General features: G+C 38.5%; 1 pseudogene; it reads left to right on the top strand.

Moving 5' to 3' along the window:
- The first annotated feature begins 8,470 nt into the window (after positions 1 to 8,470).
- Positions 8,471 to 9,440, top strand: LOC132832586 (muscarinic acetylcholine receptor M2-like; annotated as a pseudogene).
- The last annotated feature ends 1,091 nt before the right edge of the window (positions 9,441 to 10,531 follow it).

Below are 10,531 nucleotides of genomic sequence, written 5' to 3'. Positions count from 1 at the left end.
CAGGTCTCTTTTATATTTTTCCCCTCTCACCCTAAACCTATGGCCTCTCGCTCTGGACATACCCCACCCGAAGAAAAATACATTATTTATCCTATCCATGCCCCTCATGATTTTATATACCTCAATGTGGTCACCGCCCCGCCCCCTACCCCCAAAAGCCTTAGTCCCTCCAGTCAAAACAACTCCAGACTACTCAGCCTCTCTCTATGGCTGAAATCTTACAACACTGGCAAGATCATTGGAAATCTTTTCTGAACCCTTCCAACTTTCATAACATCCTTCGGATAAGAAGGAGACGAGAATTGCACGCATTATTCCAAAAGTGCCCTCACCAACGTTCTGTACAGCCGCAACATTCTCATCTACTTTCCTCAATTTTCTGACCAATAAAGGAAAACATGCCAAGTGCCTTGTTTACTAATCCATCTGTCTGCGACTCTACTTTAAGGTGGTATGAACCTGCACTCCAAAGTCTCCTTGTTTGGGAACACTCCTCGGAGCATGCATTGCAGTGTATATCACCTGCTAAGATTTGCTTTCCCAAAATTCAGCACGATGCATTTATCCAAATTAAACTCTATCTTCCACTCCTCAGCCCTTTGGCTGATCTGTTCAACATCCCATTGCATTCTGAAGTAACCTTCTTCACTGTCCATACACTTCCAATTTCTGTGTCATCGGTAAACTTACCTCTTATGTTCATATTCAAATCATTTATATAAAATGATGAAAAGTAGTGGACGCAACACTGTCCACTGATGACACTTCATCAGTGGCAATCCACTGATGACCTGCCTCCAGTCTGAAAAGCACCCCTCCACCACCACCCTCTGTCTTCTCCCTTCGAGCTATGTTTATACCAAAATGGCTAGTTCTCCCTTTATTCCACGAAACCTAACCTTGCTAACCAGTTTCCTATGGGTACCTTGCCGAATGCCTTCACTGAAGTCCAAATAGATTACGTCTGCCACACTGCCCTCATCAATCCTCTTTGTTACTTCTTCAAAGAACTCAATCGCGTTTCTGAGACATGATTTCATACGCTCAAAGCCATTGTTCCATATATGTGTAAATCCTGTTCTTCACGATCCCTTCCAACAACTTGCCCACCCCCAACGGCAGGCTTACCAGTCTATAATTCCCTGGCTTGCCCTTATCAGATTTCTTAATTAATGGTTACACGTTAGCCAGCCTTCAGTCTTCCCGCACCTCACCAGGGACTATCAATGATACAAATATCTCAGCAAGGGGCCCAGCAATCAATTTGCTAGCTTCCCACAGATTTCTAAGGTAAACCTAATCAGCTGCTGGGGATTTACCCAACTTTATACGTTTCAAGACAGCCAGCACGTCCTCCTCTTTGATATGGACATTTTTCAAGATGTCACCATCTATTTCCCTCATTCTATACCTTCCATGTTCTTCTCCACAGTAAACACTAATGCAACATACTCGTTTCTTATCTCCCCATCTCCTGCAGCTCCACACAAAGTCTGCCTTGCTATTGGTATTCGCTCCAAGTTAATGTACTTGTGAAAAGCCTTTGGGTTCACCTTAATACTATTTGAAAAACCTAACTTATGACGCCTTTTTCACCCTCCTGGTTTCCCTCTTAGGTATATACCTGCTGCACTTACACTTTTCTCAGGAGTCATTCAATCTCTCCTGTCTACACCTGACATATGCTTCCTTCAATTTCTTAACGATACACTCAATTTCTCTCGTCATCCGGCATTCCCTACACCTACCAGCTTGTCCTTTCACGCGAACAGGAATATGCTCTGGATTCTCATGATCTCATTTCTGAAGGCTTCCAATTTTCCAGCTGCTCCTTTACCGGCGAACATTTTCCCCAATCAACTTTTGAAATTTCTTGCCTATTACCATCAAAATTAGCTTCCTCCAATTTATAACTTCAGATGTTAAATCTGTTCTATCCTTTCTCATTACTTTTATAAAACTAATAGAACTAACAAAAATAATAGAATTTTGATCGCTGGCCACAAAGTCCGCTCCCACTGACATGTCAGTCGCCTGCCTTGCATTGTTTCTCAAGAAAAGGTCAAGTTTTGGGCCTTCTCTAGTGGGTACATCCACATAACGACTCTGTGAACAGCTACATTCAGTAAATGCTATGATAATCAAATGGTTGAATTGGGCCTGTTTAACTGCACCTTTTTTTTTTCCTAGTGACTACAACACCAATCTCTATAGAATTAAACTGTGCCACGAGAGGTTTTCCTCTTTTATTAATAAGAGGCCGCTTTCAATGCATTATATCGCTTACTTGACTTGATTACCACACAACTGAATCCAATCAATAATATCTGCCCACAGTCATATGTTTTGATGACTCCTTCTCATGATTAAGTAAAACGTTTCTGAATATGCAACACATAAAAGTCAGAAGCTATATTGTAAGAGATATATGGAATACTTGCAGCACTGGATAGCAAGTATGACAAGTAAAAAAAGGATAAATGTTGAAATCGTTTGCTTTAACGATTCAGAAAGCAGTTTCAGTCTGCAGCTCACTTCGTTCCATTTCGATTTCACTTCAATGTTTCAACTTCCACATGGTGTGATGTTATAAAAAATATGAATTGTCTTTCATAAAGCAGGTGAGGTATTCCATTCAATTTCATTTGTGCCGTTTCCAATCATTGCTTCAATATCATGACATTTTACGTTTTCAAAGTTTGGGAGAAGAGTTGTAGCTCGGGTGTTCATTGTTGTGGTTCTGTTCGCGGAGCTGGGAATTTGTGATGCAGACGTTTCGTCCCTTGTATAGTGCTTGGGAGTCTCCTGTGAAGGGCTTCTGTGATCTTTCCTCCGGCATTTGTAGTGGTTTGAATCTGCCGCTACCGGTTGTCAGTTCCAGCTGTCCGTTGCAGTGGTCGGTATATTGGGTATAACATCTGCAACACAAATTCCCAGCTTGGCGAACAGAACCACAACAATTTTACGTTTTCGCTCACCTACTAATGACTCTGTCAATTGATTTATTCAGCTGTTCACTGAGTCAGTATATGGATGTACCCACCAGAGAAGGACCAAAACTTGACCTTTTCTTGAGAAACAATGCAAGGCAGGCGACTTACATGTCAGTGGGGGCGCTCTTTGTGGCCAGCGATCAAAATTCTATTATTTTTATTAGTTCTATTAGTTTTATAATAGTAATGAGAAAGGATAGAACAGATTTAACATCTGAACTTATAAATTGGAGGAAGTTAATTTTGATGGTAATAGGCAAGAAATGTCAAAAGTTGATTGGGAAAATGTTCGCAGGTAAAGGAGCAGCTGGAAAATTGGAAGCCTTCAGAAATGAGATCATGAGAATCCAAGCCCCGCAAGTAATATTCCAAAAGGTCATTCTCATCTTGACTGAGGATGTTGCCTTCTCCAATGTAATATATTGTCCAACAATCAGATCTTCTTCCTCGAACGTGGAATAAACTGTATTACTGAAATCAGCCTTAACACACTGCAGACGTGTATGTGCGATTTTATCCAAAGTAGTTATTATTTCATGTGTTTATTTTGAGATAGTTAATGTCTCAAACAGATAACGCAGCCACAAGCAGAACACTATTTATTTCGGGTCAGTTGTGTCTCCTGAGGGACGGTATTATAACAGGCTCAGAATTTAGTGAGGTCTTATGATGTCAACCGTTGTATGATCTTGGGCGGCTGAATAAATCAATTGCAGGAAGACAATGCGTAGAACAAATGTGACTCATGATTCAGACCCTTACAATTGTGCGCAGTACTTATTTCAGGTCTCAGATCTGATTATCACGGTCAGAAATCATATCTTAAGGAAGGAAAGACATTAATGATCACCCACGTGAGGCATTTTCCTCTACTGCACAATTCTTAATGCAAATTCCATCAGAGCATAAGTCAGCCTTCCAGATCTCGCCCTGTGGACGAGTAGAATTTTCAGAGCTCGGCAAGACATGAATTCCCAAATGTTTGCCGAATACTGCCCAAAACGAATGTACAGATACTGTCCCAGTGAGTATGAGTGAGCACCAAAAGAGTAACGCCTGGGCATAATTCGCTGAAAAAAATAAAGATACATTCCAGCGTGATTATGAGAAGAAGAATCACTTTACATTATGAATGTAAAATTGACTTTAAAAAGGAACATGCTTAGCAATTCCTCTATCAACGCCATTCATTAGCTCTTCGTGCTCAGTTTTATTATAAATAATTGTTATAATAGAAAGTCTTTAAACATGTTAAAACGTGACATTATTTTGATAAAGTACAACATGATCGACTAGTTAGCAAAATTAATCGGGAGCCTCTATGATTAACAAAACCCAGTTACAGATTCCATATGAGATATGAAGCAGATTCCAGTGATGAATTGGGTTATTTGAAGTTTATAATTATGACTCCAAGATTTATTAATGTAGAAACCACCCTTTCTGGATGTTTTACTGACAAGGAGTTTTCTCGACAAGGAGCATTCAATGCTAGTGGGGCTGCAGAAGTCAATCTTAATTAAAACAAACTTGTAATATCTGCTACTGACCGGTAAAATATGCAACCACCTGGCTGATTAAACGTAATCGACATGAATATAAAAACAGCGCACTCTTTTTGGAACAATGAGCAAAATCAAAATAAACTAAGTCAAACAGTCAGACGTTAACAAATAGACTAATTTAAATTCATGTATTTCAGCAGCAGAAACCATTGCTGGTAGGTTCTGCAACAGTTCCATGGCATTAGTAATTGAAAGTGGTGTCTTACGTAGGGAGGATGGAGGAGGAGGACATGAAGGGGAAAAAAAGGTAAAGCAGAATCTTAAGACAAGCCGAGAAAATTCAAGTCAATTTGACATGCATGCTCGTTATGCAGGGCACATTTGAGAAAAGTAATAAATTTACGTTTCCAATCCTGTCGAGGTATACTCTATTCGGTCTTTAGGCAATTGTTTCAAATGTTGATATTGCTTAATGAAGAATTGTTGTAGATGGTCAAACCACGATGCAACCTTTTGACAAAGGGTCAGTTAGACTCGAAACGTCAGCTCTTTTCTCTCATTACACATGCTGCCAGACCTGCTGAGATTTTCCAGTATTTTCTCTTTGTATAGTCGAATAGATGTTTCCACAACTCATGAAGAATTTAGTGGGTTGTATTGTCGGAGACAAAAGCAGCAAAAGAACACTGCACAGTTGGTGGGGCAGTATGACATAATAATGTAGCATGGGGATCAGTGCTGGGATATAAATGCTGTGATTTTAAAAGGTCAGTGCTTACGGGTGACACTTTACTATCAGGGGGCAACATTGAAGTGTTGGGTGGGAGGACTGAAACAATATTCTGCCCAGTTGCAAGGGGAATGCAAAATGATTGGTGCACTGAGATGCCAAAATAATGATCTTGTAGACCTGCCTTCATGGGGCAAAATTTTCCACGCCACTCTTTCACTGAATATCTGGCTTATATTCTAGCATGGAATGATAAAGTTTACTACAAAAGATTATCTTGGCATTGTCACAGAACTTCGTTTGGACATTTGCTGTACACAAATTAGCTGTTTCATTTTATTGTCAACAGACATACCATTGAAAATGTAGGTAATTCGCTTTGGCACACTTTTGAATATCCACAGCCCATGATGAATGCTCAAATTATCCATTTTTCATGGCATGTGGAAAGGTAATAATTTGTTACCCGACTGCAAATATGATTGAATGAAGACATTCATAATTTAATGCGTGAAACTTGGACTCTCCTGCCCCTTGGATGCTACCTGACTTGCTATGCTTTTCAAGAGCCACAATTTTCGACTCTGACTCTCCGGCATATGTAGACCTCACTTTTTCCTTTTCCTCTCATGCCACTAACTTCCTTGCCTACAATTGTTTGTACAACATCATTTTGCTGTGTTTTTCGATTGAAACATTTCATAAATGGCAGACAAACAGTTAGCCTGCAGAAACTTGGTAAATATTGTATTTTCTGTCAGAAGATTGAATACACTGAAAGTGAGGCATTAAAAATATGCAAAAAATCTTTAGCATACATTTCAGAGGAGAAGAATCAGATAAAATTTCTGTTATTCTGAATCTTGCATTTTTTTTTAGCTTTGAGAATAAACAGCAACGGAAATCAGATACTACTATTGTATTCAGCTCCTCTTTCATAAAATGTTTATAATTACATCAATAGGAAATAATAATGTGTTGTTTAACATTATTTAATATGCCACTGCCAGCAATGTGAAATTCTCAATATCAAAATCGATTACTCAACCTTTGAAAGTTCTTTGCGTCCCAGACGTCTTATTTTGGCTTCACAAATTTATCAGATCGAGAAGTGATCAGGTATGGTGTCTGCAAGCTGATCTTAATATGATGCATGTGTTCGTCTTTCTCACCTTACTGAAATTATTCTGTTTCTCCGTTCTCTCCTTGAAATTCTAGTTATGATGCATGAAGTTAAGGGAATCAATCAAATGTCTGAAAATATTCTACCCTCACCAGCTAAATGTTCGCTGATATAAAGTTATTTTAATAAGAATTCTTCAACTAACGGACCTAAACTCTTTTGAGACAACATTTCAACGCCACTCAACAAATCTTCATTCATTTCGTCGCCAGACATTACTGATAAATTATAGTACTGATTTCAAATACTGCTGTAAAAATGTACATTGCATCGAAGCTTTTGGAAAAATTTCACTCACTTTCACTAATTTGAGGAGTACTATCACTTTCACTGAATGAAAAACGTGTGATATTTCGCTGACAAATGAACTTTACTTAGCAGAGTATGTGCCATGCAGCATACGTCAGTTAATCATGATTGACAAATAACTGGCAGAACATTTTATAAAATTCAAGCTGTCATGTTTCCATTGTTCAGAAAAAAAGTAAATTGGCCATTTGTCATGCAAAAAGAGAAACAAAAGAAGAATATTATCTACATGGGGAGAAATTGCAGATTTCTGATTGTCAGTAAGTTCTGAGTGTCTCATTCTTGAATCGCCAATGTCAGTCTGCAGTTACAAGAAACAATTTGGGAGGCGATTGCAAATCTATAACTGATGCTGAAGCGAGTGGCATACAAAATTGAAATATTAAGGTTCATTCTGCAATGCATTGGTGTAACTGTATCAAATGTGTTGTGCACAGCATTGTGCGTATTCTTAAAGAATGATCCAAAAATGTTGGAGACTGTTCTGAGAAGAATCACTAGATTAATGAAGTGAAGGAAGGTATAAGGTCGATTGTGTTATAAGGAAAGATTGGACAGGCTCGAACTGTAACCACATCATTTTAGAGTGCATTTTTTTTGAAAATTAAATTATAATCCCCATTCAATACTTGCCCATAGACACACTCATACTAACTCACACAAACATTTGAAAAACTCACTTCCTGAGGAGGCGAGGAGTAGCGTACTTGAATATTTCTAACGTGAACGCACACATATTGTTGTGAAGCATGGATATTAAATTACATTAATGGTAGGTTATCTTGCACAAAAGATCAACCATTCTATTATTGAATTCTAGAAGAGGTTTGGTAAGCTGGAAGTCCTTCTCCTGCTTCTAATTCATATTTTCATATCTTTATGTGCCTTAAAAAATGTATCAGGAAATCTCAGTCAGCCACTGTGGTATTTGGAACGATCACTTTATTAATGCCTACTGGTAACGTGCTATTTTGCAAAAAAAATGGCTTGATTATCCAGACTCAAATTTTCAACATCTCCAAAGAAACACTGCATACACCTTTCTTTTCCAAAGAGGGAAATGCCAACTTAATTACATCTTTTCATCACCTTTCCTGGTTCTGTTACCATATCTTTAAATATAGATCCTCTGCGTTGTCATTACTGCACTGACTTTGTTTCCGTAATGTATGCAAACGAAAATGCTACTCAATTTGTGGCAGAATTAATGAGTCATGCAGCTCCAGGTTAACATTCCTGCTCTTGCAGTTTACACCTCCGATGATGAATGCAAAGTGCAAGAATGCATGATTTAATTACCTTTCAATTTTCATTGCCACATAAAGGTATGGAGAGACCAGAATGATGTGGACAAATCAATAATAATCGAAGGCCCAGGCCACGTTCCTTTGGGTCGCTGCTCCTCTTCCACAAATGGAAAATACGAAAAATAACTCCTTAAATATCAACTGTAAAGTTAAGCTCAAACTGGTGATCGCAAAGCTGTCAACATTTGTTTTAAAATGCCAGTTTTCCAATCATCTGCCAACTTATTGAATATCCGACGTATGTGCAACTCATTACTACATACAACTGAAAATGAGCTGCAAATGTTGAACATTGTGGAAATGTTCATTTAACATAACACTATACGAACACGAAATACTTAAGGCTTACAACAGCACTACTTAAAACGTCTTCCTTGTTGAATTTTAATGTTTTTTTTAACTGTGGAATATTATTTTCCTGATCCTTTGCTTTTCTCCTATTCATGCGTGCATTCTTAGTGCTAACTACAAATCAGAGGAGACTTATGGCAAATGCAACAGAAGCAAATCAATCTCTCAACATCTTAACAGACTTGTCTGGAACTGGAGGATGGTGTTCTTACAAAACGGCTGAAGTGATCTGCATTGTGATTGTGACAGGAGCATTAAGTTTGGTGACCACCACTGGAAATATTCTGGTCATTTTTTAAAAATCAAAGTCAACAGACAATTACATACTACTAACAACTACTTTATTTTCAGCTTAGTCTGTGCTGATTTGGTCATTGGAGTATTCTCTCCGAATCTTTGCACCATTTACCATGTATATGGATAATGGCCTTTGGGACTAGTTGCATGCGATATATGGCTTACTGTAGATTATGTTGTCAGTAACGCCTCTGTCCTGAACCTCCTTATCAGAAGCTTTGAACTTCTGTGTGACAATGCTCTTATCTACCCAGTGAAAAGAACAGCTAAGATGGCAGGGCTGATGTTTGCAACCTTTTGAATGTTGTCTTTTTTCCTGTGGGCGCCTGCTATTCTTTTCTGACAGTTCATTGTAGGGGACAGGGTTTTCCAAGAGGCTGAGTATCATGTACTGTTCTTCTCAAATTCACCTTTCACTTTTGGTACTGTCATAGTTACATTTTATATCCCGGTTACATAATGACGATTTTGTGTGGGCACATATCTTGTGCAAGCAAGAGTCGAATGAAGAATGATAGAAGTTAATCTGAATTATGTAATTCCACCGTCACTGCAAGTGTAGTGAATGGCAAATTAATGAAATCAAACCACAGCAAAACAGCAAATACTTTTGACGATTTGCTGGAGGTCGCAACGAACATTGCCACAATAAGTAATGAAATGTCAGGTGTTAGCGGGTTTCAAAGAAAAGAGGGGGCACTTTTCAGGGAGTCTGACTTACTCTACTTGGCATCATCAAATGCGAACAAAGAAGATGCTACATAAAAGAGCACTAACGACTTAACAGCACTCCATGATGTCAGGTTAGGCAACTTGACATTCCCTTCAATAAATATTTGCAGCAAAATTCAAAAGAATGATGTCTGCAGCATCAAGGTGCGAACAATATCAGGTTTAAACATCAGGAATAGGAATGACAGAGAGAGCAGAACAATAAACAATTCTATTATTGTGACCACAACACATACTAAGAGGACAAAGGATGCGTTATTATGAGAAAAGAAGGTAACAAGGACCATTCTGGCTATTCTCTTGGCCTTCATAATTACATGGACTCCGTACAATGTCATGGGTCTCATGGATACCTTCTGCTTAATATGTGTTCCCAGCATAGTTTGGAACATCGGATTCTGGCTCTGTTAAATAAATAGCAACCTAAACCCTGCTTGCTACGCATTGTGCAATACGACTTTCAAGGAAACGTTCAAACATCTTCTCCTGTGTTAGTGCAAGAATATAAGTGCAACAAAATAAAATGTCAGTAATAATCACAATATAGCGAACACTTCTTTAAGTTACTTCCAACAATGCAAGTTTTTTCAAGCTCATTTGGAAAAGTTATGAGTCAAATTAAGATGCTTATATGCCATAATGTCAAAAATTTGAATTATATCAATCAAAATCGAGTCAGCTATTACGAGGGGGCATAGCTTTAAATTAAGGGGAGGTAGGTATAGGACAGATGTTAGGGGTAGATTCTTTACTCGACGAGTCATGAGTTCATGGAATGCCCTGCCAGTAGCAGTGGTGGACTCTCCCTCTTTATGGGCATTTAAACAGGCATTGGATAGGCATATGGAGGATAGTGGGCTAGTGTAGGTTAGGTGAACTTGGATCGGCGCAACATCGAGGGCCAAAGGACCTGTACTGTGCTGTATTTTTCTACATTCTATGTTCTAAATGGTAAAGTCTTTTCTGAAAAATGTTGATATTGAATATCGGAACATATGTAACGTAAACTGAAATGCCTTTGCCCAATGTCGTAACCATCATTGCATGTAGTGTCTAATTCTTGTGTTGAAGAACGTTTCGATTTTGACTTAATTCATTACAAGTACATTCAACTAGTCTCCAGT

Source organism: Hemiscyllium ocellatum, chromosome 35, assembly GCF_020745735.1.
Source record: "Hemiscyllium ocellatum isolate sHemOce1 chromosome 35, sHemOce1.pat.X.cur, whole genome shotgun sequence".
In the NCBI taxonomy this organism is placed as follows: domain Eukaryota; kingdom Metazoa; phylum Chordata; class Chondrichthyes; order Orectolobiformes; family Hemiscylliidae; genus Hemiscyllium; species Hemiscyllium ocellatum.
This window is presented reverse-complemented; position numbering and strand designations above follow the sequence as displayed.